General features: G+C 40.1%; 1 long non-coding RNA gene across 3 annotated transcripts; it reads left to right on the top strand.

The window, feature by feature from the left end:
• Positions 1-7116: 7116 nt before the first annotated feature.
• On the top strand, positions 7117-27309 carry LOC128113588 (uncharacterized). Of its 3 annotated transcripts, none has more exons than XR_008219545.1 (4): positions 7117-7323; positions 13433-13551; positions 24491-24695; positions 26283-27309. It is a non-coding gene; the product is annotated as an uncharacterized LOC128113588 (long non-coding RNA). The 3 variants fall into 3 exon arrangements; XR_008219544.1 differs by lacking the exon at positions 7117-7323 and adding an exon at positions 7356-7586; XR_008219543.1 differs by lacking the exons at positions 7117-7323; positions 13433-13551 and adding an exon at positions 7364-7586.
• Positions 27310-27672: the final 363 nt, after the last annotated feature.

Genomic DNA, 27672 nt, shown 5'->3' with positions numbered 1-27672 from the left:
ATTAGCTAAGTTTAGACAAATGTATGTGCCTGTGAACCCCAACTCCATAAACAGAGTACTCCAGCTCCTTCCCAGTCTCCTTGCCACCACTCTCCCAGAGCAGACAGTTCCCCCAATATAGATTTGGGTGTGTGGGGTGGTTCTCCATGTGTTTCCTCTTTTCTTTTTTTTTATTCAATAACTATATTTATGATATTCATTAATTACATTAATTGTATTGATTTATTACATTCATGATATTATGTCCTGATACTACTGTCAGTTTGTGGGGTTTTTCCATCACACAAAACAGAGATTCTGTACTTAGGAAATCATTGATCTATATTCCTTTCCTCTCTATCTTGAGATAACATCTGTCTCTATGAAAGATAACTTTCTGCCTCTATGAATTTGTATATTCTATACATTTCATGTAATACAATTCTATAGTATTTGTCCCGTTTTTTGAATGTAAAAACACTTTATGTACAACTGCAGGAGAAATAATACACAGATAGCTTGAACATAAAGATAGGTTATAACAGTCTTTCAACACAGTGAATGTTGCAGAGATGTTAGCGAGAATAAGGATTAGTAAGAGTCTATGGGATTTGGTGTTTTGACTTTGTCAGTGATGTTACAAAAGTTACAGGGGCATAATCCCTTTCTCAGAAAACTTTCGTTCTATTCAAAGGGCACAAAGTATCACTGAAGAGATCGCATTTGTAGCCACATACAATGTTTGTAGACTTGTCCCAGTGGTGTTAGAGTGAATATATATATTCATATATATATTATATATCTAGTAGATAGATACATAGCTAGATAGATCCTTTCTTGCCTCCTGTACATCCTCTTTTTGCTAGTGGAATTATTTTTTTAACATAGAATATAATAAAGCCCACTACTTAACCTGATAAGAGAATCAAATAAACCAAAGGAAAAAGAACATCTGTAACTTGGGACTCATACTTTAAATGCAAATTTTTTTTTTTTAGTAACTTTGCCATCTAGAAAGTACATACAGGTCTCTAGGAGATAATGGATAATATTGAAAGCTGAGATTGTAGCTGCATGGTAAAGTGCCTAGCAACCATGTGTGAAGCTCTGGGTTCAAGATCCAGGACCACACAGGAAAGAAAGGAAGGAGGGAAGGAGGGAGGGAAGAGGAGAGAAGAATGGGAAAGAGGAGAAAAGAAAGAAGAAATGAGGTAGGAGTACTGGATTAGGGATACAAGGGATGTATCTAAACATAATAAAGGTGATTTACAACAAATTCATAGCCAGCATCATCCTAAATGGAGAGGAACTCAAAGCAATTCTATTAAAGTCAGGAACAAGACAAGGATGTCTGCTCTCTCCATATCTATCTAATATAGTATTGGAAGTCTTAACTAGAACAATAATAAAACTCAAGGAGATCAAGGGGATACAAATAGGAAGGGAAGAAGTCCAAGTATCGTTATTTGCAGATGATACGATAGCACATATAAACAACCTTAAAATGTCCAACAGGAAATTCCTTGTCTTAGTTAGGGTTTCGATTGCTGTGGAAAGACACCATGACCATGGGAACTCTTATAAGAAAAACATTTAATTGGGATGGCTCCCTTACAGTTCAGAGGTTCAGTCCATTATCATCATGGTGGGACATAGTGATGAGCAGGCAGACACGGTGCTTGAGAAGTAGCTGAAAAGTCCTGCATCTGTAAGCAACAAGAAGTCGACTGTCTAACACTAAGGGAAGCTTGAGCAAAAGAGACCTCAAAGCCTGCCCTGACAGTGACACACTTCCTTCAATAAGGCCAAACCTACTTCAACAAGGCCATACCTCCCAATAGTGCCTATGAGCTTATGTGTGCCAATTACATTCAAATTATATTCAAACTACCACACTCCTATTGCGGATAAACTTTCAGCAAAGTAGCAGAATTCAAAATAAACATATAAAAATCAGTAGACTTCCTATATGTAAATAACAAATGGACTAAGAAAGAATTCAGTGAAACAACACTTTTCATAATAGTCTCAAAAAAATATAAAATATCATGGGGTAACTCTAACCAAGCAGGTACACACTTGTATGATAAAAACTTTAAGATATTGAAGAAGATGTCAGGAGATGGAGTAATCTCCCACGCTTATGGATTGGTAGGATTTGCATAGTAAAAATGGCCATCCTACCCAAAGAAATCCACAGATGCAATGCAATCCCCATCAAAATTCTAGCACAATTCTTTAAAGAATTTGGAAGAACAGTTTTCAGCTTCATATGGAAACAAAAAAAAAAAATCCAGGATAACCAAAATACTCCTGAATCATAAAAGAACCACTGGAGGTATCACCATCCCCAATCTCATATTGACCTATAGCAATAAAAAAACAACATGATATTGGCACAGAAAAAGACATGATGATCAAAGGAATAGAATTGAAGACCCAGAAATAAGACCACACAGCTATGGACATGTAATTTTTTTATAAAGAAACAAAAAAATACACACTGGGGAAAAGACAGCATGTAGCACGAATCTTAAAAGGTCTTATCAATAAAATTAAACCCAGGGCCAGGTATTAGGGTGAATGCTGGAAGATCAGAGAAGCAGAACAAGCCACAGCCACCTCACCTCACCAGTTCTTTAGCTGATCCTGTTTCCTCAGACTAGAAGCCTCTGTGTCCTCATCCAAATGGACCTCAGCTGAACTGCTGCTAAAAGCCTAAAAGCTTAACCAGCTCTAGTTCCTGGTTTTCATGTCTTATATACCTTTCTGCTTTCTGCCATCACTTCCTGGGATTAAAGGTATGAGTCACCATGCTTGGCTGTTTCCAGTGTGGTTTTGAACTCACAGAGATCTGGATGGATCTCTGCCTCCCAAGTGATAGGATTAAAGGCATGTGTGCCACCATTTTCTGGTCTCTATGTCTATCTAGTGGCTGTTCTGTCCTCTGACCCCAGATAAGTTTATTAGGATGCACAATATATTGGGGGACATAATATATCACCACAACAGTATCTTTGATAAATGGTGCTGGTCAAACTGGATAGTTGCATCTAGAAGAGTGCAAATACATCCATATTTATCACCCTGCACAAAACTCAATTACAAGTGGATCAAAGACTTCAACTTAAGGCCAGATACACTGCATCTGATAGAAGAGAAAGTGAGGAATAGTTTCGAAGTCATTGCCACAGGGAAAGATTTCCTGAACAGAACACCAATAGCACAGGCACTAAGATCAACAATTTAAAAATGGGATCTCATGAAACTGAAAATCTTCTACATGGCAAAGGACACCAACATTTGGACAAAACAGCAGCCTACAGAATGGGAAAAGATTTCTACCAACTATGCATCTGACAGTGGGCTAAAATCCAAAATGTAAAAGAATTCAAAAACTCAACATCAAGAAAACAAATAACCCAATTTAAAAATTGGATACATATCTAAACAGAATTTAAAAGACAAAACTCAAATGGCTGAGAAACCCTTAAAGAAATGTTCAACATCCTTAGCCATCAGGGAATTGCAAATCAAAACTGCTTTGAAATTCCATCTCACACTAGTCAGAATGGCCAAGATCAATAAAACAAATGACAGCTCATGCTGGCAAGGATGTGGAGTAAGGGGAACACTCCTCCACTGCTGGTGGGAGTGCAAACTTGTACAACCACTGTGGAAATCAGTATGGCAGTTGCTCAGGAATTTAGGAATTGATCTACCACGAGATCCATCTATACCACCCAAAAGATATTTCATCCTACTACAAAGACCCTTGCCCAACCATGTTCATTGCTACTCTATTCATAGTAGCCAGAAATTGGGAACAACCTAGATGTCCCTCAACAGAATGGATAAATAAAATGTGTCACATTTGCACAATGGGACATTCCTCAGCTGTTAAAAAAATGAACTCATGAAATTCTCAAGTAAATGGGTGGAGCTAGAAAAAAAAAATCATCCTGAGTGAGGTAACCCAGACCCAGAAAGACAAGTACTGTATGTATTCACTTATATGTGGGTGTTAGCTGTTAAGTCATTGATAAGCAAGCTATAATCCATATAACCACAGAGGTACAGAGTAAGGGACTAGGGGGCTGGAATGGATCTCTCTAGGAAGGGGAAATAGAAAAGACAGTTATGGATGGGTGGGGGTAGGGGAACGGGAACTGGTGGATCAAAAGGGGAAGGGAAGAAAGAGGAGGCAAGAAGGGAAGATGGGGAGGGACAGCTACAACTACAAGCCATTGGAGGGGTCCTATGGGGACTTAATACAGCAGAAACTTCCTAAAATGTATACATATATAACTCCAATGTAAATGAAACCAGTAAATAACAGGGGGGAGAAAGCCCCAACCAGGCTTCTCTCATCATGAAATGAAGATTCTGGTGCTGGGAATGGGTTACATTTAATTGAGTTGTTGTCCAAAGGGGTCCCACTGAAACCCCCAAAGAACCCAGGCTATTGCCAAGGCTGTTGGTTGCTTTCCACAAACTGACAGTTAGGACACTATTGCTGAAGACATCATCTAGCAACACCTTGAACATAGAGAAGTCAAGCTGGTGCCTACCGAGATCCTTCACCCCTATGGACTAATTAATGTTCATGATGCTGAAAGGTACTCTGCATACTACCAAAGGAAAAGGTAGACATCAACTCAGCTACAACTCCTTTGATCTACAATGGCGACCTGCCTGCAATATATGCTGGTGCAATGGTGGCACAAAGCTTGTGGGAGTCACCAACCAATATCTGACTTAAGACCCACTCCGTGAGATGGAACCCATACCCAACACTGCTTCAGTAGCTAAGAACCTGAGACCAGATAGGCCAGGGACCTAGGGGAAAACCAAATACTACTGTCCTGCTAAAGGAACATAGCAATAAATGACTCCTAATGACATTCTTCTATAGTCATAGATCAATGTCTTGCTCAACCATCATCAGAGAAGCTTCCTCCTGTTAACAGACAGGAACAAATACAGAGACCCACAGCCAGACAATGTGCAGAGAGTGAGAGACCTTGGAACACTCAGCCCTAAATGGGGTCTCCATCAAATCCCTCCCCTAAAGGCTCATGGAACTCTATGGAAGAGGAGGCAGAAAGAGTATAAAAGCCAGAGGGGATGGAGGACACCAAGGAAACAAGGCCCTCTAAACAGAGCAGGACTGACATACATATGAATTCCCAGAGACTATGGAAGCATGCATGGAGTTTGCATGGGTCTGGACCAGGTAGGGTCCCAGAGCTGAGAGGAGAAATGGACACATGCCACCATCCCAAACGCAGAAGCAATCTCTAATTGATAGCCACTTACAAATGAAAAACTAGTTTTCTCCAAAGGAACCTCACTGGGGGAAACAATTCCCTCTTTTACTCTTTTTTTTTTTTTTTTTTTTTTTGGTTTTTCAAGACAAGGTTTCTCTGTGTAGCTTTATGCCTTTCCTGGAACTCACTCTGTAGCCCAGGCTGGCCTCGAACTCACAGAGATCCGCCTGCCTCTGCCTCCCGAGTGCTGGGATTAAAGGCGTGCACCACCACTGCCCGGCAACAATTCACTCTTAAGTGTAGGCCCCATGTCCAGCAATAGATGGCCAACACAAAATGAGCTCAACGCTATCGTTGGAGGTTCTTTGTCTCTTAATGTTGTGTCAAAGCTTTTATTTTATCTTGCAGTCCTTTGTGTGTGTGTATATATATATATATATGGCTTCCAATTTTGTGTTTTTATGGAATTCTTTGGTATATGAATGTGTGTCTCCATGTCTATATACATTTCTCATTCATTTTCTTGGGCTCTTTTTCTTACTTTTTTGTCTTTTTGTTTGTTTGTTTGTTTGTTTTCTTTGTCCTATTCTGACTTGTTTATTTTGGTTTTATCTTACTATTTGTTTTATTATTATCCCTTAGATGCCTATTTGTTTTCTAGTGAGAGACAGAAAGGGTGTGGACCCAGATGGGAAGGGAGGGGGGAAAGAATTGGGAGGAGTAGGGGGAAGGGAAAACCATAATCACAAGATACTATATGAAAAAAATTATTTTCAATTAAAAAAAGAGGAGGTAGGAATTTAAAAGAAGGAAAAACGATGTTCTTGGGGCTGGGGGCATGGCTCAGTGGGTACAGTGCTTGCTGCACAAGCAGGAGGACCCAAGTTCAAATCCCAGCACCCACATAAAGATGGGGCATGATAGCATACATCCACTCTGGGTAGCAGAGACAAGTGTTTCCCAGGAACCCTTAAAAAGATGGGATCCAAGTTCAGCGGGAGACCTTGTCTCAAAAATAAGAAGAGAGCTATAGAGCAGTCGTTCTCAACCTGAGAGTTACAACTCTTTTGGGGGTTGAGCCTAAGACCATCAGAAAACACTGATGTTTACATTACGATTCATAACAGTAACAAAACTGCAGTTATGAAGTAGCGATGAAAATCACTTTATGGTTTGAGGTCACTGTTTTGCTTCTTACATCAAATTTACTTCTGGAGGAAGAGAGACAGCACCTGTGTCAGTGAACTCACTGACCTCTCAAGGAATAGAGAAATAAAAAGGTCAGTCCACCGGGGAGAAAGAAGATGAGTCCTAAAAAGGTGAACCAGATACCTGACTAATGATGGAGTCCAAGAGGACCCTGTGGACTGCAGGAACGACGCCACTTTGTTTTCCATTCATAGGTGCCTAGTGAGAGTCTGTGGCAGGGCAGCGAGGGGTGCACAGTTCAGAAAGCCCTTTGAAGGAGGAAGGGCTTGAGATCATGAGGGAACCGATCAATAAGGCTAGGAGGAGAGGTGCAGGTCACCAACACAGATGCTGGCTCCCTCTTCCCATCAAGTTCTGGAGAGCTTTTCTAAGAGAATGTGGTCTATCTCACTAACGGCACAACGAGAAGTTAGAACTCTAAAGGAGCAGAAGCAAATGGGTGGCGAGCCCATAGCAAAGATTTTGAATTTACGCTGTAAGGAGAAGCAAAAGAAACTGGCTATCCTGGTTTTTTAAAAAAACAAGACAAAACAAAAACAAACAAACAAAAAACCCCACTGTCCAGAAGTAAATTTTATATAAGAAGCAACAGTGAGACCCAGAAATAGTTAGAAAGGTGGCAGGGGAGAGATGAGAGAGTCAAGTAGGTCCCGAAAGCTCCGAAGTTTAGAATACCAAGATCGTTTGAAAAAAACCGGGGAAGAGGCAATCACACCTGGAACTGCAGAAAGGGAGGACCAAAGAACAGAATCAGAAGAAACCATAGGAAAAGAAGGGAAACGGAGAGACGCGGGAGGATATGACCCTCCAGGACGGCAGGCACAGAGAGGAGTGCAGGAAAACAGAGTGAGCACTCTGACAGAAGGTAAGGCACGCCCGCCCGCCCCACCTCCACCTCCCACACTCCTGGAATGAGAATAGAGGAGCCAGCACCTCACTAGGAACCCAGGCTGGGGAAGCACAAACAAGGCGGAGTAATGGGCGGCGGCTTTCAACAGAAGAGAATTGGTTGTCTTCAGAGGCACTTGAGCATCCAACCTCCCAATTAGACAGACAGGGGAACCTGAGAATGCAAGTCCCAAGGGTAAAATCAAAACAGGAATGTCTGGTCCCTCCATCTACAAACAGGTAGGTCTGAGCAGTGGGTTTTTTTTGTTGTTATTGTTTTTTTTTTGTTTTTTGTTTTTGTCTTCTCTGGTTACTGCGTGCTCCTTTGTTGATATGCAAAACAAAGTGGTTTGGGGATACTGTGGTGAAACAAAGCTCACTGAAGCAAACAAAAGACTATTAGAGGATTTAAAGAGATGAAATAATTTTTTCATAATAGAAGGCCAGGTTCACTTTGTTTGTTGTGATTTGGGGACCTGGCTTGGTTTGGCTTTCTCGGTTGTTCCTGTATGTGCAGAAATCAGTCTTCTGGTTTGATAGCATCACACCGTGAGTATCTCTGAACTATTATTACTGTTGTTGTTATCATGACATCATATATGTTGTTGTTGTTATTATTATTATTTAAGGGCATACATATGCCACAACATGTATGTAGAGGTCAGAGGACAATTTGTGGAGTCAGTTTTCTCCTTCCACCTCTGAGTTCTAGAAATCAAAAGCAGATAATCAAGATTCACGGCAAGCACTTTTTCCCCACTGAGTCATCTTGCCAGTCTCATCCTCTGGATTCCTAACTTAATTTCAAATAATTCCAAGTAAATGTTGAGTTCTCCTATCACTTCCTGAGGGCACCTAGGATAATCCTGTAGACCTGTACCCTTCTAAGAAACACTGATTACATCATACACATTTAAAATTTGTCATCATTAAAAGTTGGTTTGTAAAAATTGAGAAAATTGCTGATATTTTGTGATTCAACCAACAATAACAACAAACTCTGTCGTGGTAATATATAGACATGATTGACCATCAAAACTATCACATACTATCTCTCCAAATAAACTCAAAAAGTTAGTAAAATTTGGAAACAATATTACAAACATGCCAATCTAGATAAGTAACATACAAGAGGAAAAAACACCATATTTATCTGACTTCTGAGTATTGTCACAAATAGAAAATTGAAAAATAGCTATATAACTTTGAAGATAATTTAAATGTCAAAATCCTAATACTATACAAACAGCTAGGTAAACAAACACACATGGACTCAGAAAGAAAATCAACCTTGTGCCTGTCTTGAAAACTATTTGAAAGACCACTCCAGTACACTGAAAATTTATAAATGTTTAAACTCATCAACAAAACTTAGATATAAATATGTCCACATAAAAGCCCGTGATTGGCCGGGCGGTGGTGGGATACCCTGACAAAGATAACATAAAGGAGAAAGGGTTTCTTCCAGTTTGTAGTTTGAGGGGATACAGTCCATGAGAGCAGAGATATTTTGTGATTCAACCAACAATAACAACAAACACTGTCGTGGTAATATATAGTCCTCTAGGTCCTTTCTTTAGTGACTCCAGGTCCTATCAAGTTGAAAACCAACATAAACCATTACATAAACAAGATATCTCTTAATAAATAAAGTTGCCCGGGATCAGAGCTATTAGCAAGCCATAGGAAAGCAGGGCAGTGGTGGCGTACGCTTGTAATCCCAGCACTTGGTAGGCAGAGCTAGGTAAGTCTCTGTGTGTTCAGGGATACAGCCAGTATTGGATACACATGCCTTTAATCTCAATACCAATCATAGAAAACCTGGAGGTCTATACAGACAGGCCGTGACGAGGCGGTCATGTGGTTGGGTTTACAACCAATGAGAAGGCAGAACAGGAACTCTATATAAAGACTTTAACACAGAAAGTAGCTCTGGTTCGGAGAGGTAGGACCACCGCAGGAGGAAGGGTAAGGTTTTAGCTCTTAGCTCTGACCTCTTGGCTTTCTTCTTTGCATTGGTTCTGTGTTTCTTACTTAAAAAGACGGTTGGTTACATCTACAGATATCGATCTTTAAAAATTGGCAAGGAATGAAGGTGTGTTGTACCACTCTTAATGGAGGATACCACTGAGAATGTTTTCCTGGTAAATAAGTTGAAAATCCACCCATGGGCTGGTGAGATGGATTAGTGGATAAAAGCACTTGTGGCCAAAGCTGATAACCTAAGCACAAGCTCCGGGACTCACGTGATAGAACCAGCTCCTGAAAGTCATCCTCTGACCTTCATATGCGTTCTATAGGACTTCTCCCACCATAAACAAACAAATAAGTAAATGTTAAAAGCAAATAAAACCATTAGGAGACTAAAAAAGGAGGGGAAAGGATACAGTTAAATAGAATAATGTTGGAGAACCAGAGACTGGGGGTTTAGAAAAAAGAATAAACTAAAATGATAGACATATGATCGATACATATGAATAGAATAAAGCACCTCAAATAAAATAAAGAAGCATTCGACAAACAAGCAATTCTAAGGGCATACTATTTAAAAGGCATGTATTTGAAGAAAAATGATGGAAAAGGGTTTGGTTAAGAGTAACATAGGTCAGCAAGGCTATGCCAGAAAAAAGCAAACAGAGAATGGGAAGGAAAATATTAAGGGACAAAATGGCACTAACAGCAAGAAAAGTAACTAAATTAGACAAATGTATCATCATCCAAAAAAGGAAAATCCACAGCGAAGATATAAAGACAAAACATGCACTGACATGGTATTCTAAAGCTGCTTAAAAATGCAAGAAGAAATGAACAAGATCATTACAGTAGATTACATATTCCACTGGCACATCAAATAGTCAAAGAGAAATGGGAATATTTTAAAGTTAAATAATGTACCTATAATATTAAAAATTAAAAACACAATAAAAAAACCCAAAATACTGAAAACTAGAAAGTATTCCTCTAGTCTCTATTATCAAAGCAAAATGATACAGATAAAAGAGAATGTGGCAAGCAGCACGGCCCAGCCACCCAACATGTGTACTGTCAGGCCAAAGGCACAGTCGGTGGGAAAATCTACAAACTCAACATTGTATTATGAAACAATAAAGAGTAAAAGTTAATGAGTTAAGCACTGAAATCAGGATATTTGAAAACTCAATATATTAAATAACTGCAAGTGATTTCGTTCGAAATTTTGACAGCCCGACATTGTTAGCTAGGTATCGTGGCACAGACTAACAAGGCAAGTGGCAAAAGGATTACAATTTCAAGGTTATCCTGGGCTACATCAAAAAAAATCTATCTAAAAGAAATACTTTTTTTAGTAGAAAAAAAAATAAAATCCAGTATTAATGAAACTTTCAATTCAGTCCTGTTGCAATATATGCTGTCAGTTTTCTATCACTAAAATAAAATATCTGAATTATTAAGTTATATAAAGGAAAGCATTATTTTTATACAGTCTTGAAAGTTTCAGTCTATGCTCGGTTGGCTTTCTGATTTGAGGGCTGTGGCAAAGTCAGGCATTGTGGTGACATTGTGTGGTGGAGACAACTGTTCATCTACAACAGCCAAAGAGCAAATAGAGAAAGAGGGGACTGAGGCCACAACATCCCCTTTAAGGGCATGCCCCCAGTGACCTAACTTCTTTCTGCCAGCCCCCTACATCTTAAAAGACTCCACCAGTAACCTCCATGTAACACACAGGCATGATAAAGAGAAACAAGGCGCACATGTTTTGGGCCACCAACCAGCTCCCAAATCATAACACAGACACTTATTATGAGTTCTGAATGCTCAGCCTTAGTCTATGTTCATTTCTGGCTAGCTTTTATAACTTAAATGATCCTGTTTCTCTTCACCTATGTTTTGCCTCGGGGCTTTTTACCTTTTCTTTCCTTCTGTATATTTTACTTTCATTGCTTCTTGTGTCTGGCTGGCTGGTGGCTGCCTGGTTGGCCCCTGGTGCCTCCCTCTTTGCCTCCCATGTTCGCTCCTCCTTCTTCTCTTCTCTTCTTCTCCAGCCTACATTTTTCCTCCTATTTACTCTCTCTGCCTGAGAGCCCTGCCAATCCTTTCTCTGCCTAGCTATTAGCCATTCAGCTTTCTATTAGGCCAATTGGGTGCCTTAGGAAGGCAAGGTGAAACAAATGCCACACATCTTTACATAATTAAACACACATCCTTACATCATTGAACAAATGCAGCAGAAACAAATGTAACATACCTTTACACAGCTAAAGTAATATTCCACAACATATGTCTATTGTTTAGCATCCTCCTAGAACTACATAGCAGCTAAAAGGTATGTAGAAACTATAAGCATTAGAAGAGACAAAATTATTTGATTATCAAGATAGAAAACTAGAAGCAACTGAAAACAACATCAAGAACCAGTTAGATCACTTGTTAGGGGGGTACTTTAAACAATAAAATGATTTAAAAGCAATAGTTTTCTTATAGGCTCTAAATGAGCAGAATAATGAAGGAAAACCATTCATAAAAAGAGTAGATGGTGCTGAGATGCCAATGCTGATGCTGAGATGATTATGCTGAGCTATGGATGCTGATGCTGATGCTACTAATGTTGAGATGCTGAGATACTGCTGATGATGATGCTGAGATGCTGATGCTATGGACCTGAAAGTCAAGTTAATAAGAATCTAAAGCACAAGGATAAAGAAAATAGCAAAGTTTTGCTGAACAATAAAGATGTGGATAAATGAAAACATACATTGTTTCAAGATAAAATTACTAATATTGTAGATATCTCCTCTAAATTAATCTATAAAATTAATGAAATTGCATTTAAAATCCTATGAGACAATTTTAAGCTGACAACAACATTGTTGACCTAAAAGATAAATGGTGCAGATTCCAGAATAGCAATACAGAATTGACTCAGGAGACATCAACACTTCGCAAACATTTGAGGTGTGCATACAGCTCTAAGTTACATGGAAAGATGGTCACAAAGTGTTAGATTAATTTTAAAAATTGCAAAACTATGTTTAAGTCCAGTTGGGTATATTAAATATATAAATAGAAAAATTGAAGTTATATACAAAAATACCAAATTTTCTCTAAAAGGTTATAGACTTGAGTTCTTTTTAAGTGTTGCTTATATGGTTTTGTCTAATTCTTCTACAATGAGTATGTGTTATTTTGTGATTTAAACAAAAAAACATGGGCATATTTCCTAACCATGAACACTGTGGACTTAACTCCCTTCAGTCTTTGTAAGTCCATTCAGAAGCCACCACACTTTGTCCTAGCTCCTAGAATAATGACTGTCATGATTTTGTTATTAGTGTGTAACAGCATCCTTTTATTTATCTTGAAACTCCGTTCAGTATGCTTCCCTTGCTCTTATTTTTCTGAGTTGCTACTCAATTCATTCCCTGCATGGTAAAAAGTTTAGCACACCCCACTCTGCCTTTATCATCCCAGGTTTAGAGCACTGAGCAGTCAGCCGATCTTTATCAAGAAGCTGTTGTTTGTTCCATCTCTACTTTTCACAGTGTCGTTAAAATGACCACATGGCCAGAATTGAGTGGTATACTCCCACGTTATTTTCCCCCTCGCTTCTAGTATGTAAGAATTATTCCCTCAAGTGGAAAAAAACATCCACAGTGTTAGTTATAAGCACATTTACTGAGTCAACTATGTCTGTAGATTACTTTTATGCTATCCATTGGGAAAGCGGTCTCTCTCCATCAGGTCAATTCCTATGACAATATCTACAAAGCTGCAGATTTTACCTCCCAAATATACATAGATTTGACTAGAGTGCAGATTGATCTGTATCCAAATCCACAAGGAAGACCTTCTGTGATCAATAATGTTATCCTCTGGTCATTTTTCTTGCTGCCAAAGCATCATGGTAAAGGGAGGAAAGGTCCCAGCTCGGCCTATATAAACTGTTAGTTTTAAGCTCTTTCCATATTACTTTCTGTATACACATACACACACACACACACACACACACACACACACACACACACACACACACACACATCTTAAATGATCTAATAAGATATGCAGCATTACCAGGAGGAAATGGGAAATCTGCTGTTTGTGTCTAGGTAAAGGAGCCCAGAATGAGGAAGAGAAAAGACAGACATGTGGGGAGCATGGGAAATGGATTGCAAGGACACAACTCATCAGCTAACCGAGCAGTCAAAACCGTTCCTGTGTGGAGAAGGTAACTGTTCATCTGTGGCTCTCATTCTGAGTCCACCTACCCAGACCACTTATGTGTTCATTCTGGCACGTGCCACTTACTGTCACACAAGAAAGGAATACTGATATTTCACTTCTCCCTCCCTTTCTTCCCATCTCAAACTGCCATAGGCTCACAATATAGCTGTATTCCTCTCCACTACATCTTACACATCAGTGTCAGAATAAGATGCTTCAGGGAAGCTTTCATTATCACTTTTCTGTTTCTAAAATACATGCCTTTTGGAACACAGTATAGATCCCATCCTAGGGAATGTGAGGTCCCTTCCAAACTGCTTAACCGTACACACATTGCCACAGCTAAGTTCTCCCCACCTCATGGACACCCGTCATACTCCATCTTTGATGAGCATCTCTTCAATGCAGTCTTTGACATCCCACCTCCACCTGTCTAAATATCAACCACCCTTTCCCACCCTCCTCAATCCTTAACCTCTTTCTCTTTCTCTGTCTAGTATACGAATCAAAATCCCTTAGCACACTAATAAAATACAAACATTTACAGAGCATTGCTAAATGTTGGATAGGGTAACAAGTGCTTGTTTTAATTAGAGATTCTTTAGTTGTGGGAAACAGAAACTTCCTGGGATGCAATAAGAGGGCTCTATTATTGCAACTCAAGGAAACTAGGGAAAGATATAACAAGCTTCAAGGAAGAGTGGTTATAATCCCCCTCTCTCTTCCCTCCCAGCCCTCTCTTTAGCCCCTCCTGCTCTTAGCTCTCAGTTCTTTCAACTTCTTCCTGATGGTTGGGTGGTAGAGGGAAAACAGTTGTACAGAATTTCCCATACCCACACCCACCAGCCACTATGAAACCACAGTACTCAACTTCTATTCCATGGCATTCAGTAAATATTGTTTAGATGTGCCAATTATCTCATTTTAATAATTATTGACTGAGAGGAAAAGCAGATCATTCATACTACATCAATAGACTCTATTTAAGAAATACTAAAACACTGTTGATGGGGGAAATAACAACACTTCTATTAGATCATCAAGGAAGAATAAAGTCCTTCATTTGATTATTGTTAGGGAGATTTCAATTATAAAATATATCCTTATGTTTTAGAGATAATAGAATATAATACAATATAATTCTCAACAAGATATCATATACAGAAAATAAATAAATTATAGAATTACCTTTGTACAACAGCTAAAAAGGAGTCTAAGATCCAAAAAGGAAACAGTTTAAACTGCTTTCCAGCGTACCAGTGAGAATGCCCAGCAATAATTTGAGATTGCCAAAATTCTTAATTTTTGCCTATCACATGAGATGAAGAGAACATATAGTCAATTATTTTTGTGAAGTTTAAAAAAAGAAGAACACTCAACAAAAGTTGTTTGTGTTTATTTATATATATTTATAGATTATGTTATTTCAGATAATGTGTTTGGTTGACTTATTCTCACCCATAACACTGAAACAATGAAGTCTTACAGTTTCATCATTAAAAAAAAAAAACAAATAGCATCCTTTTATAGCTCCATATAGAAAAAAAAACCCTGAGGGAAGAATTGGCCTGATGAAATCCTGAGTCCACCCCTGTACCAATTGCTGTGATCAGAGGTAATAAACACAATTTTCAGTCTATCTGTGTCCAGCTCTGTGACCAGAGGGATAGAATGTTTCTATAAAGCATGGGGTGCCATCAATGGGTATGACAAGGTCAGATGGCAAAACATTGGGGAGTATTAATGGCCCTGAAAATAAGAAGTGGTAGACCTGGTATTCAATCCCAGATCTTCAAGATCCCAAAGCCTAGCCACTAACCACTTCAATTCTAGCTCCTATTGGATTATCATACTGTAATTTTTCTTAATTGTCATGTCATGATTTCCTTGAAGGCTGAGACCCTACTGTGTTTATCTGTATCCCTCTAGCTCCTTGAAAAACTACCGGGCACTTTTGAGATGTTCTGTATAATGAGGTCTCCATTTATAGATTGCATATTTAAACATAGTCTTACACCAACATGGATGTGGCCACATCTGAGACCAGCTGTGTAGGTCTTGTGCTCACAAGAGAACAGATGGAGATTTGGAGGGTGGGAAGAGTGGAACTGTTTAATTTCAAGAACATTTTAGCACCATAAAAGTTAGAAGAGAAACAGCAACACTAGAAATTTCATTTTGTTTTTTTATATGTAAGTATATTGTATTTATAACATTTCTACCCTCCTCTCTGTACTCCGACCAACTCTTCCTGTGTCCCTATATACACATCCCAGTCTGAAATTCATGACCTTTTGTAAAATAATTATTGTTTACATACACATGTACACAAACACAAGAGCTGAGTCTAGTTAGCATTGCCCATACATACACGGGTTTAGGGCTGACCACCCAGGCTTATGTAACCTACCATGGAGCTTTTCTCTGAAAAAGAGTTGATTCTCTCTCCCTTAGTAGCTATTGGCTGACTGCAGCTAGATCTTCAGCTAGGGGTGGGGCCTTGTGAATGGCTCTCTTGTCCATATTGGCATGTTAATCGGTGTGGTCTTGTGCAGGGATTCATGTTATTCAGAGTTCACAGGTACAACATCTCCGTCTGTTCAGAGTACCCTCACAGCCGTCCTTTCTGTCCTCTCTTCCAAAATGTCCCCTGAACCATAGGTGCAGAAGTTGTATTATATATGTCCTATTGGGGACTAGGCACTCCTTAGTCACTTACTCTCTGCATCTTAACCAATTGTGCTTCTCTGTAGCAGTCTTTGTCTTACGGAAAAAGAAGTTTCTTTAACTAGGGGTGAGAGTTGGCCTTCTCTACGGGTATAAGGATAATATCCACATAGGTAGAAAACTGTATTTTATTTGTGTAGAAAACTATAATTTAACACAATGATAGCAGTAGGATATATTAGGGTTTTTTTCTAATTGCTGTGACAAAACACAACTTTATAAAAGTTATTATTATAACTATAATAAACTATATTATTATAACTATAATAAAAGTTATAAAGGGTCAAGGCAACTTTATAAAAGAAAGTGACTGACAGTTTCAAAATTAAGTGTCCATGATGGCAGAGCAAAGGCACAGTGAGTGGCAGGGGGTGCCAAGAATGCACATCTTAATCTGCAAGCAAGAGGCTGAGAGCACACTAGGAATGCTGTGAATCTTTTGAAACGCCAAAGTTGCCCCCAATGCCACACCTCCTCCAACAAGGCCACACCTCCTAATCCTTCCCAAGTAGTTCCACCAACTGGGGACCAAGCATTAGAATGTATTAGCCTATGGGGTCCATTCTCATTCAAACTGCTACATAGGTCCTCCTCTAGGGTCCATGACCACTCTGGCTACAAGCTTTTGGCTAGGTTTATAGTTCTAGGCATGAGTTCCCTCCTAATGAATGGGCCTTAAGCCCAATCAGAAAGCTGTTGGTTACCCCTATGATATGAGTGTCGCTATTGAACCATTGGAGATATCTTGCCTGGCTGGTCATTATTGTAGTTTGCAGGATTTATAACTAGATAGGTTTATTGATAACTTTTTTGCATTGGCAGCTTACATAGCACCACTGTGAGAGCTATTTGTCAGTTCTCAGGAAGGAAGCTTTCAGGTCACTACTAGTTTGATTTCCCCCAAGTCCTGTGTCAAAACTACATTATGTCCTTAGCAATGAGGTCCTGCTGCCTCAAACTCTGACGGACACATGAGAGCAATGACAACAGCCTGAAATACTAGAAATTTTATATGCAAAGTAAAGCTGCCTGATGATCAGAAGTAAGCACAGTCATAGGAAGCAATAGCTGGTCGATGTCTTAACTGAGAAAATTATGTCCATTCAAGTTTATTATTTCTATCATACTTCCTGGTAAATTCTGTGGACAGAAACAGAATATAGTTGGGGGAAAAAAAAACACCTTTTCCTTGTCTGTATCATTTTAGTTATCTTAAAGGAAAATGTATCCATAGGATCATGGTAAATTTTGAAATAAATTATCACTGCCTAAATACATGTTCTAAGTGACTTAACCATTTTCGTCTCTCTGTAGGTTCCCCAGGCATGATATAAAGGTACTTCTCAAAAAATGTTCTGGATCTTATTTTCATCTGGGTCATGTTGTTTCCAGAACCACATCTTTTCCTAGAATTTGTCTTTTAACATTCCTTTCAGATGCTTAAAATACATTTTTAAAAATTCTGTATAAAAGGCAATCTTCTCATTTTTCACTCACTATTCATCCTGTCTTGTTTTGGAATGTTTCCAGTCTCCTGGTGCCACTCGATACACATATTTAAGCTGTTTGTGTTCATTTTAGTATCTCAACCCTTTGTTCTCCCTTCTTTTGACACACACACACACACACACACACACACACACACACATTCATTTTAAATGGTTTGCTATTATGTTGCTTCCTGACTTGATTGGCTCTTAAGATGAGCACAGTCTGTTAATTTAGAATTGTATTCTGTTTGTTAAAACTGCTTCTAATTTTGCTGAAGCAGCTGTAATTAATTTATTTTAAAACATGTTCTTTCTTGACCTCTGTCCACTTCTCTGTATTAGTCAATCTGGTATCCCGAAAACCATCACACTCTTATCCAAATTATGCCTTGTTCCAAATTTTAACCTGTTTTTTGTTGTTGTTGTTGTTGTTGTTCCTTCCTAGGAGATTCACAAACCAGTTATCGATCCACAGACTTTTTCACCCAAAGCCATAACATTGGTGTTTAGTCTGGTAATTTTGAAATGAGCTTTATCCCGAATTTAGTAGGAAAGGGACAACAGTTCTAGAGAAATTGAAAATAATCACTGTTTCAGTCATGGAAGCTTATACTCCTCACCGGCTGTGCACAGTCTTATGTACAGAGCCAGGCTCTCTGGTCCCTCTGTGCTACACCATCGTTTTGCCTATATTTACTTGTTCACACTGTAGGCTCAAATTAGGCCCAGAAAACCCTAACAGACAATCCTGACTCAAGGATTCTGGTCCCATCCTAATCCTTTTCCTTAACTTTCATTTAGCAAACTTGAGCTCCAAAGCTAATCCTTTAGGAATGGGGGAAAAAATAAAAAAAGATATACCATTCACTTTCTTCTTCCATGGTCTAATTGCTATAAGAAAATATCAGGTCACTGATATTTAGCTGAACCCTTCATATATGTTTTTAATAACATGACTTGTATGTTATCAGGTCCAGGGCATATTTAATTCATAAAATAAATGGTGCAGAGAGCAAAGAAAATGTGTTTTGGGAGAATAATTCAATCTCTCAGTGAGGGAGTGCTTATTTAGACACATTCTCATGTCATCGTGGAGGTGACCACGTCTGAGATCAGCATCAGATTCTCTGTTCATGAGGAGTATGGATGAATATGAGAGTATACCTGGAATATCATCAGGGATGGATGTTTAAATAATGACCACACCCACCATTGTTCTCTCCAGGCCACACACCAAATATGATGCTCCTGTAACTAGATCCATAGTGAAATGACTCCACCTCCAAAACTAATATCTGTGCCTCAGTTATAAGGACAGAAGTGTTGCACCCCAAATGCAAATGCAATAAAATGCATTCTCTGTTTCGTCAATCAGACTAATAGCAAATTTGGGATTAAAATTCCCAAAAATTCATTCTTCATGTATTGTGAAAGCATATGAAGGCCACTGGAAAAAGAGAAACTTGGCATTGGAGAGAAGTTGGGTCCTGACTAAAGAGCTCTTGTGATGTGTGCGTGACAGAAACTTGATCGAAAAATGTGTTTTCCTGTCTACGTGGGCACCAGACATTAGTAAAAATTGGATTAAGTTGTTGCACAGTCCGTCTCCTAGTCACATCGTCACCCCTACCATGATTCACTGGCCCAAGTCTGGAAATCCCAGGTACAGGACTAAAGCTCAGAGAAAACCCTGAACAGGTCCCTCTGTCTCTTCCAAGCAAAGCTCAAGCTTCCTGTTGGTTACAGCAGATGCCAGGAAGGCCAAGCCTGGAGCAGCACATCAGACAGTTTCCCACAGGGGAAAATCCTACCCCATAATTAGAGGCTAAACCTGTAAGCCTGGCCAGACATTTTGTAACCAGGAACATGTGAAGCCAGCTAATGTTTTCTGTTTCATTTCCTACTGCTTTAGAAAGGATACTGTCACTTGAAAGTTTGTGTCAGAAGCAGTCTTGAAAGGAGTCAGTTTCTAGAGCAAAGTAGTCAGGGGCCTCGGATGGAGAACAAGATGGAAAAGGATTCCCTCTGGGAAAGCAGAGAAATTAAAAGCAACAGAATCAGAAAAAAAAAGGAACCCTATGATTAAGGCAATCCAGAAGAAAATAGAGTCAAATTACTGTCCTATAGACAAAGGAAAGGTGTATGTCCTTGTATCTCTAAATTTAGGGATGAAAAATGAATTAGAATGATACCAACAGTGAACATCAGCCAGAGAAACCAGATCCTTTCTGCCCCCGCTGAGAACACTCTTGCAGCAAGCTCAGGACCCGCTCGCACGGATAAAGAAATGGAAAGCTGAGTGAAACTACCTGGGAATTGAAACCAAGATGAGGAGGGAACATCGTAATAGAAAATTATCTCACTCAGTGCTGGTGGGACTGGAAATCGTTACATTTCCGGAAAGCAGCTCGGCAATCTACTAAAGAAAATCCTTCAAAATGTGCATTACCTTTGGCACAGTGTCTGTGTTTGGGAGCATCTAAACCAAGAAAATGAGGCAAGTGGAGAATTGTGCAAGTGATGGAAGTATCTACAAAGATGAAAACAGTCAATTGGACAGAGACAGGAGAATCCATGATCTAGAGGGGTTATTTCGACTGCTACCTTTAACACCTGTCTTAAATATAAGAACATGCTCACATTATGTCAGTTTAAAAAAAAAAAAAGAACACAAATAGAGTTATTTGGAAGGAAACAGAATACTAATGACTAATGTTATTGTGAGGCAGTTCAATGAATTCATACTACCAAATTCACTAGTGAATCGGAATTACTTTTGTAATCACCAAAAAGTTACTTTGTAAAGGAAATTTAAAGCATATGAGCTACACACATACACACACACACCACTCATGCACGCACATGTGCACAAGCATATGTATGCACGCTAGAGAGATGGCTCAGCTGTTAAGAGCACCTGCTGCTTTTGCAGAAGGTCTGTTCCTAGCACCAGCAGAGCAACCCAGAACAACCTGTAACTCCAGTTCTGGAGGCTCTGGCACCCTCGTCTGCCCCCCCCCCCTGGTTTGGCACATACATGGTACACATAACTGCAAGCAAAAGACACGCTTAAGCCCAGAACATGCTTTCTATTGGCTGCTTTCAGACCAATCATCTAGAGCAGCCTAAACACCTAAAGACTTGGGTAGCAGTCACAAGGCTTACTCCTGACAACCTTGATAGAAGCGTGTTACTGTATGCCAAAGTCTTCCTTCCCTTTATCCCTGTCCCGGCACTCTTTTTCTTTACAAGCATCCCCGCCCCCTCCAATAAATTCCTTGCACATCAGTTCTCATTCTGGCATCTGCTTTCCTGAGGACAGAGACATTCCGTTCACCCACCTACAGAAAACCCAGTCATCAGACAATTCACCCACTTGTTGTGTGACAAGAACTTCCCTAGGGAGATACAACACATATGTCTCTTCAACCCAGACGAAGAGCCAACCACAGACCAAAGTGTGGATACCACCAAAGTCCAACTAGTGAACCAATGAGTTTTACTGTGGGTACTTATAGGAATAGGAGTGAAGGGCAACTTACAGGAGGAATGACTCACTGACAGCTACATTACCAAAGTCCACCCCAGCATAGGTAATACTTCTTAAAAGCTGAAAACCTGGTGCACATTGCACAACCTGTAAGCAGCTCAACAGGCTGAAGAATGTCCTTTCCAAGTGACTCAGTTGCTCTAAACCTCTTCTAGAGAGCTCCAACGGTTTATGATTTTTGCACACAGCTGGTGTGATCTTAGAGTCTGCTTTTGCAGCTTGGCTTGTCTGTGGATGACTCTCAGCAATCTTTATTGCTTATTCTGGGGAGGAGGGGCCTAGTAAATCTTGTCAGTTTCAGGGATTTCCTGAAGCATTGTGAGTTGTTTATCTTCTGTCTTAAGGAGCTTAAGTTCTGTTAAAGCTATCAGGAATAAGCTTCATTAGGCTTGAGGCTCCTCTGGGTGGTTGGTCGAGAATGGTTGGTTTCATTCTCAAAGGAAACTGCTACACAACACCATTCAAAAGATTAGGATGAATGTACAGTTAGCTGACTCCTTGACTATGAGACTTTTAAGGAACAATCTAGTTCAGTCAGGCCACACTCCTGACCTAACGCCAACTGCATTAAAGCAAGACGGTGTCTTTTTAGGTTAATTATGTTATTATTTTATATGTATGAGTGTTTTGCCTGCATGTATGTATGTGCACCACATGCACTCCTGATGCCCACAGAGGTCTGAAGAGGGTGTCAGGTTCCCTAGAATTGGAGTTACAGATAGCTGTGAGCTAATACATTGGTTCAGGGAATCAAACCTGGGTCCTCTGCAAAAAACAAGTACTCTGGCTTGCTGAGCCATCTCTCTAGACCACAAAAAGGTGCTTTTTAAGGCAGTAAATGCCCAGCAATTGGCAAAGCCGCAATGGGGAATTAATCAGAGGATATTTAGCAGTACATGTTTCATAGCAATAATCAGAGGAAGGTAAACCATCTTTCACCTCCATCCAATTCAGAAAGCCTAATAAACTAACTGCAAAAGCTTTCTTATCAGTTTATCTCATATCACCAGATGAATACATTCAAGAGTTCACAAATTACATCAAATATTATGCAAAGCAATCACTTACATTTCATAATAGCCTCTTTCTTTAAATCACAACTGTTTATGGCCAACTTGGTAATTTCCTATGATGTTGTTTTTAAACTACCATATAGGTGCTGTGCCTGGATTAGGAGCATAATTCTTAGAAGAAACAACTATTTCCACACTGTTAAATCTACACCTTCTATCAATATCATGGCATGGTGAGATGTTAATATTATAAAGCATTGCTCTTCTGAGGTATGCCTGCTCCCACAAGTAGAAAACAAAATGAGCCAAGTATGATGGCATAGGCCTATAATCCCCACACCCTGGAGGTAGAAGCAGATTATGAGTTCAAAGCCAGCCTTAACTACACAGGGAGACCCTGCCTCAAAAACAAAACATAACATAACAGAGCAAATCAAAATAAAAATAGGGCTAATGACTTCACTGTGAGCTACATATTACCGCAATAGACAGGTTTCCTAGAAAACAGATCACTGAAGTAAAGCTGTGTGTCACTGCTCATCTTCAAGTCCAGTCCCTGGACAGCAAAAGAGGAAAGTAAGAGTGTGAAGAACACGAGAGCAAGCACAAGGTAGGGCTCTGGTGAGCTGGCCTCAACACTGTGAGAAAGCACACCTGCTTTTGTCCTCATTCGGGACATCTGGACAAGCCACACGGGACACTAGCACCTTGCAATAGCCCGCTGCAGATTTTACTTGTCGGGTCTTTCCAATCAGCCCCCCACTGGTCAAAGGATGCCCTTTGCCTCTAGATGGTTGATTCCACTACACTGATGTGTTAGTATTACCATCCTCTACAGTCAGCTGCTGGGAAGTCAGAACTCATGCTAGCACCCCACATCTGAGCCTGGACAGGCCAGAAAGACCAAAGGGTGGGATTGCTGGAGTTCCCACCCAAGGGGCAGAGAGAGAACATGCAAAAGCAGAGCTGTCTCCCTGAAGGGTCTGGGACAGCGGGCAGTGGTAAGAGCTGAAGGGAAGGATGGCTGAGGGTTCTCCACCGAGCCAGTGGGTAGGAGGACCCAGAGACACACGGAGTTCGACAATCTGCCGAAGCATGTTAACTAAGACCCTATAGTTTGAAATCTGGTAGCTGGTACCGCACCTCACTTCCCTCCATGCTCTTATCTTGACAACTAGGTAATGGTGAATTCACCCTTCCCCCAGCGCTTCCCAGGGACAGCTACCTCTCTCCTTCCTTCATCCTCCTCCATTCTGGGCTCCTCCATCTGGTTTGTATTTGTTCCCAAACTTTTCTGTACACAGAGCTGTTTCTCTCTTGCTAATTTCTGTAACCTATTCTGGAAAACACACCCAGCGCCTGTGGGCTTCTGACTGCTCTGCTTTTCATTACTGAAAATTGCAGCACAGTTAAGCCAATAATGCCAAAAGTGTGTGTGTGTGTGTGTGTGTGTGTGTGTGTATGTGTGTGTGTGTATGTGTGTGTGTGTATGTGTGTGTGTGTTTTGTATGTATGAGTGTGCGTTTGTCTATGGTGTGTTTGTGTGTGTGAGAGAGAGATGTTTGTCTGTGTGTGAGACAGAGTATTGTGTGTTTGTGTGTGTTTGTCTATGATGTGTTTGTGTGTGTGTGAGAGAGATGTTTGTGTTTGTGTGTGTTTGTCTATGGTGTATTTATGTGTGGTATGTGTGCGTGTGTGTGTGTGTGTGTGTGTGTGTGTGTGTGTGTGTGTGTGTGAGAGAGAGAGAGAGAGAGAGAGAGAGAGAGAGAGAGAGAGAGAGTGATGCAGTCTCCTACAGAGTCTGAAAAGAGGCTTAAGACACACTTCATATAGTTGTGCCGTGTTTGGACAGCGATATGCCTGCATCTTTTGGAAAAAGAGTTAAAGACCTCAGCCTGAGTTCTAAGCCTTTTAATTTCAAAATGGAAAATATTTCTAAAATGGCTGCACTGAACCTTTATCTTCAGGGAACTAATCTTATGAGAAGCATGAAAAAGTTTTTAAATAGGCCATTAATAAATAAAAACATTTTCCCTCAGATAAATTGGTTGGACTTCTTTTGACATTTCTGGGATTCTTGCATTTATATTCAAAGTCATCAAAAAAAATTGTCCTCAAGTAACCACACAATCACTCCTTGTGGCTTTTCTCTTCCTTCCTCAGGATAAGTTTTCTCTTCAGACTTTTGGCTGACTTGCTGCCATTAGCACAACTGAAGTTTGTACCCCAGAAAAAGTAGCAATAAGTAGCAATGCTCTGCTCCCCTGTTTTCAGCCTGAGCAGGAAAGGACCGTTTACAGATTGATCTCCTCATCAAAGAACCATGTCACCCAATCTCTCTGCTCTGCAACCTGCCACAAGATTGATGGTAAATATAATATGTATGAAAATGAAGAAGGAAAATATATGCAGGGCTCCAACGATGGTTCGGGGGCTGGAGATGGGGCTGTGCAGTTCATCATTTGGGTGGAATTTCTCATTTTCAGGACATTGACTCTAAAATCACTGCAGTCACTGTGTTCAATGCCTCTGTGTTAGGATTCCGGGGGTTTAAAAAAAATTATTTGAAGCCAGAAAAAGCAAGGCTGACTTATTTGGACCTGTGCTGTAGTGTGACCAAAAAAAAAAAAAAAAAAATGCAAGGAAATAAATGCTGAGAGAATGTGGAGGTGGGGGATGGGACTGGAGTGGGGCATAGACTTACAGAGAGCTTTATACTCCGTTCGTTAGAATACCAAGTAGGTTGCTAAGGAAGGAGAGAATATAGTACAACAGGCAACTAATGAAGCCAAGGTTCTGAAGCCCCAGGAAGGATCTGAGAGAGAAACCTAGTACCTTAATCATAGGGGCTTTCATAAGGGCAAGTTTTATTTAGCCAAATGCTTTAAGATTGCTGTCTTTTGGTACTCCGATTTCCTTTCCGTATTGGGTGGCATTAAATAGCCCATTGATTTGTGGAGTACCCGACTAGGAGACAGTTGAGCTGAGGATGTAAGTCCCTTATGGTTAGTAAGAAAGTGGCATGTGTGGTTCTCTGCCACTGTGTCTCTCAGTGTTGCTAGTACCCCAGTGGAACAATGGCTTCCGAGAGCACTCCCGTGGCTCCTGAGCAGCACAGAGGGCCACAGCAAGGACACACACTGCTTTGCAATGTCCTTGAACTTAGTGCCAGGCACCAGTGGAGGCCAAAGGACAGGCTTGGAAGGTACAAAGCCAGGAACTAATCTACAGACAAGTCTTGTGCTGTGGGATATCTTTCTATATGCTGTGAATATGTGTTGCTCTGATTGGTTGATAAATAAAGCTGCAGTGGCCTATGGCAGAGCAGGATGGAGCCAGGCAGGAAAATCCAAGGGAGATAGTGAAAGGAGAAAGGAAAGGTGGGGGAGATGCCATCCCACCATCTGGGGAGCAGCATGTAATGGCACACGGGTAAAGCCACGGAACATGTGGTGACATATAGATTAATAGAAATGGGCTGAGTTTAGTTATAAGAGCTAGCTAGCAAGAAGCTTGAGCAAAAGGCCATGGCCATACTGTTTATAATTAATATAAGCCTCTGTGTGCTTATTTGGGTCTGAGTGGCTGCAGGAGCAGGCAGGACACTGGAAAACTTTGGACTACAGTCTTGTAGTCAAGAGATCTACTAAAACAAGGGGTTAAAATTTCGAGATTATCGGTGCTTTGACAAACTGAATGCTTTCTCCCAAGTAGAAATTTTCCCAACTTTGAAAAAATTCTTAAATATTCTTAAATTCTTAGACCAAACAAGCATGATACTAAAAAAAAAAAAAAAAAAAAAAAAAAAAAAAAAAAAAAAAAAAAAAAATTCTAATGAAAAATAAAAAACATGATAGACTAACAATTATCTATTTTCTGTAGGAAGGATATATTATAGCTTTTTTTAACCCTATATATTGCTTATATGTTATGTTTTTCAATATTGTGTTTTTAGGGGATTTCTGTGAGTGAACGTGCTACATTGAACATCCATACTGATGCCCTGGCCTCTGAGCATTCTTCATCTCCTGGACCTAACAGCTTTCACTTGTGGATCCCTCTGTCACCCTTGGCCATGATGACATCTTCTTTACTGTCTTCATGTGGAAACTACTCCATCTCCAAAAGCATCAGTTCCCAAGACTGCCTCAATCCAATGTGCCTTTTTCTCTTTTCCTTTATTTTTCTCCTGCTGCTGCTGCTGCTGCTGCTGCTGCTGCTGTTGTTCGTGCAGCCTTGGTACAGGGAGGAGGGGCTTGGACCTGCCTCAATGGAGTATACTGGGCTCTGCTGACTCCCCATGGGAGACCTTGCCTTGGAGGAGGTGGGAATGGGGGGTGGGAGGAGAGAGGACAGGGGAATCTGTGGTTGATATGTAAAATGAATAGAAAATCTTTTAATAAAAAAAAATCTCAAAACGTGCCCAATATCCTTATCAATTAGGAAATTATAAATTAAAACTATTGCTGGGCAGTGGTGGAGCACACCTTTAATCACAGCACTTGGGAGGCAGAGTCAGGCAGATCTCTGTGAGTTTGAGGTCAACCTGGTCTACAGAGCAAGTTTCAGGACAGCCGATGTTGTTACACAGAGAAACCCTGTCACAAAAAAATTTTAAAAAAAATTAAAATTAAAACTATTATGAGATTTCATCTTACGTCAAAATGGGTAAGATCAAGAAAAGAACTGGCAAGTACTGGTGAGGATGAGGAGAGAGGGAATTCACTGTTGGTGGGACTGCAAACTGGTAAGGCCACTATGCAAATCAGTGTGGAGAATTTTTCAAAAAAGCTAGAAAGAGACTTACCATATGTTGTGGAATAGAATATTTGTTTAACTATGTAAAGATGTGTTGCATTTTGTTTAACTATGTAAAAGTGTGTTTGCACTGCAGAATAATTGTTTAACTGTATAAAGATGTGTTGTACTTGTTTATCCTGCATTTAATTACATAAAGGTATGTTGCTTTTGTTTATGCTGAATTTGTTCAACTGTGTAAAGATGTGTTGCTGCTTCACCTTGCCTGCCTAAGGCACCTGACTGACCTAAAAAAAAAAGCTCACCAGCCAATAGCTAGGCAGAGGAGGGATAAGTAGCAGGCAGAGAGAAAAGAGGAGCCAGCCAGCCAGCCAGGGCCCAGACAGACAGACACGGAGGAAGCAGGAAAGCAGGATGGACGGTATGTAGATGAGGTAAACGAGCCTCAGGGCAGCACATATGAAGTTAAAAGAGCTAGCTGGCCTAAGCAAAGGCCGAGCATTCATAACTAAAACTAAGTCTCTGTGTCATGATTTGGGAGCTGGCAGTCCAAGAAAGCCTGCTGCAACCATATGACCCAGCTATAG

This window comes from Peromyscus californicus, unplaced genomic scaffold, assembly GCF_007827085.1.
Source record: "Peromyscus californicus insignis strain IS unplaced genomic scaffold, ASM782708v3 Scaffold_18__1_contigs__length_77618521, whole genome shotgun sequence".
Lineage (NCBI taxonomy): Eukaryota > Metazoa > Chordata > Mammalia > Rodentia > Cricetidae > Peromyscus > Peromyscus californicus.
The sequence above is the reverse complement of the archived record's forward strand: the minus strand, read 5'-3'. Positions and strand labels throughout refer to the sequence as shown.